Source organism: Cucumis melo, chromosome 1 (assembly GCF_025177605.1).
Source record: "Cucumis melo cultivar AY chromosome 1, USDA_Cmelo_AY_1.0, whole genome shotgun sequence".
Lineage (NCBI taxonomy): Eukaryota > Viridiplantae > Streptophyta > Magnoliopsida > Cucurbitales > Cucurbitaceae > Cucumis > Cucumis melo.
Window position 1 is genome coordinate 14,522,581 of NC_066857.1, and position 5,690 is coordinate 14,528,270.

The following is a 5,690-nucleotide window of genomic DNA, read 5'->3' on the forward strand; positions in this document are numbered from 1 at the left end:
GGAATGGGCTTTCATCTTAAATATTAAATTTGTTATGCTTATAAATCTATAATTCAATTAACGTTGCTATTTATCTTTTTGTTTTGTATCTTATCTAATTAGTGTTCTAAATTCTTGTCGGGATATTCTAAAAAATATAACAAAGCGTCAAACTATTTACTATTTTAGATTTAATTATTTAATTTAATTTGGTTAGATGATCATTTAATTTTGGTTACATAATCGTTAAGATTTGGTTAAACAATTATTTCCAAGATTCTTTTGCTATAAGATCGTTTATTTTCTCAAGATTTTTTGATACACGTTTAGATTTTTATTTTTTTTACACTATCGTTAAGATTTGGCTAAACAGTTTTTTTAAAGATTATTTTGGCACACGATGATTTAAATTTGTCTATTTTTTGTACATTTAGATTTGGAGCTAAGTCCAAACGATAATTTTTTCAAGTCTTTACATGATCTTGAACAACGAAATAAAAGTTTGAAAAAAATATATCTTTTATATTTAATACACGATCTTGAAACAAATAACAATTTGAAAAAAAGAAGCTGAAAAAAGAAAGATATGGAAAGAAAAAAAATCAAATCACATCTAAGGTTGTTGGTTGTGATTCATCCGCTTACTAGGCGTTCTAGCATCTTTTCGCGAAAAGACTCTATTAGAATGTATAGGCAGTCAGGTCTCACTTGATCGCTCTTGAATAAGAAATTTTGGAACCAATTACAAATTGTCACGTCATTTACTAAAATAATTGGATTTAGGATTAATTAAAAATTGACATGTGTCCCAAATTAAATTTAAAAACATAAATTGGCCAATTCGGATGATTTCACGTGTCTTTAGTATGAGCGTTTGATCAAATTAATTATTTTGTTCCAATTAAATATTATTTAATTGGACTAAAATTCAATTGAACCCAAAAAATAAGATTAATTTAGTCTGAAGGTTAAATATGATTGTGGTTGAGTCCATGGACCAACTAAGCCCAAGTTCCACAAAGGCATACCAGAGAACTCTATAAATAGAAGAGTTCTCTTCATTTGTAAGGATTGAAAATTTTTTACTCAAGAAAAGTAAATTCTTGCAAGAGCCAGAAGACTCCTTTAACTCCTATAGCCAACCATCCTTGAAGATTGATGTTCGAGATTGTAGTTCGAGATTGAAGTTCTTTTGAAGATACACAATTTCTTCCAAGTCTCCAACTTTAGAAGTTCTTTTGAAGATACAAGTTTTCTTTCAAGACTACAACTTCAAGAACATCACATACTTCACTTTCTCAAATTAAGCGTAGGCGTTCAATCAAGAGAGAATTAGAGGATCAAATACTAGAGATCGAACTACATCGCATCAAATCAACACAAGCACAACATCAATACAAGTTCAAATCCACGAATCAAATTTCTCCAAAAATGTCGTATGAACAAATTGGCACACCCGCTGGGACCTCTCTACCTCTTCTCTCTCTCTCGTCATCCAAATCTATAAGCAAACTAATGGCACTAAGGAAAGTTGCATCCAAATCTACTGTCACAAATGACACTTACACTAGACTTATCGTCCAAATTCACTCAAAGAGGAGTCTGCAAGAACAAGAACAAGAACAAAGTTCTGTCCCCACAAAGAAAAGTTGGGAACAACTAGTGGAATCTCCTAAAGGTGGGATCATCATCTGAGAGAATCCTTTGTTCAAGAACTCTACGTCTGCTTCTATCAGAGAAAGAATCACACCTTGAAGTAGTGTTTGTCATGATGAGTGATGTTACAATCGAGGGCATCATCTCAAAATTAGAATTGACCATTTTATCCCAAAATTAAAATTAGTCATTCCAAATTCTTATGCATCATCAAGACCAATTAGGGTATGATAGAAACCTCATCCTTATCTCAAAATTAAAATTTGGTTAGTTCCAAATTCTATGAAAAAAAAATTAACTTTTTATCCTCAAATCAAAGTAAGTTGTGGATAAAACCTTGAACTTTTCTTAAATTAAGGTTTGGACGTATTCCAATCCTTATTTCAAATTTAAATCAAACTCACGTAATAAATTCATGGTTTGATTAATTTGATATGTTGAATGAATAAAAAAGAAAAGCTCGTATTTTGACTTCAAATTTATTTTTTTCGAAATTCACCCACCCATATACATGCATATAAGTCTCGAAAATGGGACATTTGTTGAATAAGAATTTTTTGAACCAATCACAAATTGGCACGTCTTTTACTAAAATAATTGGATTTGAGATTAATTAAAAATTGACATGTGTCCCAAATTAAAATTAAAGACATAAATTAGCCAATTCTAATGATGTCACATGTCTTTAGTATGACCGTTGAATCAAATTAATTATTTTGATACAATTAAATATTATTTAATTCGGCTAAAATTCAATTGAACTAAAAAAAAAAGCTTAATTTAGCCCAAAGGTTAAATATGACCCAAACCCATGTGGTTGAGTCCATGGATTTGTTCTATGAACCAACTAGGCCTAAGTACATAAAGACCCACTAGAGAACTTTATAAATAGAGGATTTCTCTTCATTTGTAAGGGTTAGAAATTTTTTACTCTAGAAAGTCTAAAGAGAATTCTCCCAAGAGCTAAAAAACTCCCTAACTCCTATAACCGATCATCCCTGAAGATTGAAGCTTTTTTTAAGATACAAGATTTCTTCTAAGACTACAACTTCAAAAACATTACGTGCTCCACTTCCTCAAATCAAGCGTAGGCGTTCAACTGAGAGAGAATGAGAGGATTAAGTACTAAAGACCGAACCACATCGCATCAAATCAACACAAGCATAACATCAACAGAAGTTCAACTCACGAATCGAATTTCTCCGGAAATCTCGTGTGAACAGTCGCATATAATGACATTTTGGGAGTTAAAAGAAGTTTTATATGTTCTAGAATCCATTTCTGGTTCATTTATTAAGGACATTACAAAATCAGAAACAATTGTTGTACAAGCCATTGATTTATTCTGCTGAATGTATAACCAACCTTGTAACCACTCACGAATGTGTTATAAAAGCTTGGTAATTGGAAGTTCCTACGCATCTTTTAATACTCCGTTAAGATATTCAACTATGTTAATAGTCATCTTATCATAATATATACTTACAATGGACACGATATACCTGTGTCCATCGTTGGAGTCCAATGTCTTTGAGGTACGCCATTACACCAAGATATCGATCAAGTTTAGACCAATATATTTGGAACTTAGACATCCTATGTGCCTTGGCAACAAGATAAAAATGTAGAATTATATCCTTGTTCTTGAACCTATCCACTAGATTATTTCAAATATGATTTATACATAGTGCATGAAATGCTTCAGAGAAGTTAAGTGATATAGGTTTTGCAATGAATAAATGATGATCAAATTTAATAACCAATTTTGAAATAATTCCTACTAATGCCCTCAAATTAGTCATGAACCAAGACCAAGATAGATCATTCTCATCATCTACAATGGCAAACACAATCATATATATATGTTGTTGTTCCCATCAATACAAGTCGCTATCAACAATATTACTTTGTATTTCTTGTGTAGATGCATTCCTTTAACAACGATAACAGGATTAATGCAATTCATAAATTTTCATATGCACCAACCCAATGCCATGAATACATTTGAAGTACTGACATCTTCAATCTTAACATCGAATACTGTATCTGAATTTACAAGCTTCAAGGCCTTTCCATATGCTTTAACAAGAGCATATGATCCTTCTGGTGACTCTCAGATGAACACTAGTGCATATTCCCTTGCACGATAAGCTCTTTCATAAGTTATGTTCACACTGTAATCTCGTCGGATATCTTCAATTATATCTCGTGGGTGGTATATAAGACCCATCTATTCATAATTGGACTTTGTCAGATATCCGATAGTCCAGCTTTTAGCTTGATGATGATTGCTCAATCTAATTTCAAGAGAGCATGAATGATTTCTTAATCTTGAATGAATTCACTTCCACTCATTCTAGTGGCACGTACTTGCCATTTGCATTCCTCCATGACACATCTCATAGTTAGTAGACTTTTCGTCGACTTTTGTACACGGTAATCAAAATTCTTTCTTATAACAAGTATTGATAACTTAACAAATAAATCATGCTTTAAAAAGAAAATTTGACCAACCCTTATATCATCATCATTTAAACAATTGTGATGACATCATCATACAATGGCCCATTCGACGAGAGTGGTGCTCTACAAATTACATTGTTGGCATCACAATGGGTGGAGTTTGAACATGTTGAGATGTTTGTAACCGACCATATTTCCATCACACCATGGAGTCAAAACTCTTGTGTGCATTGTGATCATCATACAATGGAGACATAAATGAAATACCATGTGATAAGATGGAATGGTTGGGATTGCCCACATAAAAGGAATACCATGTGATGGAATGGTTGGGATCGTCCGATTGTACTCTTTATATGTATAATTTGTATCAATGCTATTAGTTCCTTTAACTATCATTGATATATTCAACGATAGTCTAGATGCTTTATTGCCTTCTAAAAAAATTAAGATCCTCATTATCATTTATATGGGTTGGAGGGGTAGAAGCATTTAACTCATAACACTTGATATGTATATCAAACATATTCGAATCAAAGTTCAATTTTGGTGTATATAACTCACAAGTTTAGAATAGATAATATCATTCCTAACCTTCAATCCTTTTGTCTGATCCTCTACATATTTTCTGAAGGACTAATCCCATTCTCCACCAAATTATACAAATATGTGGAGCATGGCCATTGATATTATACAATCTTGGATTGAGAGTACTTTCTATTGACTAAACAATTCATACTAAAGTTAAAGAATAAACGATCGCTCTTCATACTATTGGGGTTGACACCCTAAATCTCGTGGTCTTGTAGTTTATAATTGTATTATACAAGCATTTTATTTATCTAATTAAATAAAGTATTTTATTTGACATTTAGTTGCATTAACCCACAAAACCAATAAACTAACATCTAAAGGTTATCTTCTATAACCTAAACATGTATGTGGAGACATACAAGTGGATCATGTTTAAGTGATAACCTAAATGGACTATAGTAGATGGATACCTTATCTTAGTGACACTACGAATACAACCTACTTTGTAGTTGTTACAATTGTTCTAAAGTGCTACAAATGATTTGATCATAATCATTCATGTTGAGACATTAGAGCAGGGGTATTATACACAAAGAGTTTGTAAAAGACCAAACTATAAAATGAATAGTCTCTCTTATTAACACCGTTACTAGTTGAGACTACATTTCAAGATGACCATAAATGACTTGTACCTGAATCCTGAGTGAGTTGTGAACTCTTGTCTATGGAGGCAGTCCTTTGATTTGCATAGGTGAGGATGGCCTATGTCGCCAACTCAATATGCCTACCATTTTTTAGATTTGTCTGATTGAGGAGTTGGGAACACAACTACACAAGATGAAATTCTCTCATTCTCTATAGATAGAGTAAGTATAGAAATTGCTCTCTTAAGGACTGATTCTAGAGCTTGAACAATGTAGTGCCACACCTTTTCTTGGCCCGAGAGGAGTTCAATTATAGTGGGACTATAACTTATTGTTCATTAGAGGAATTAGGGGTACTTAAGAAGTTAGATGTAACTACAGGGGCAAAATGATAATTTTTGGCCTAGCTATACT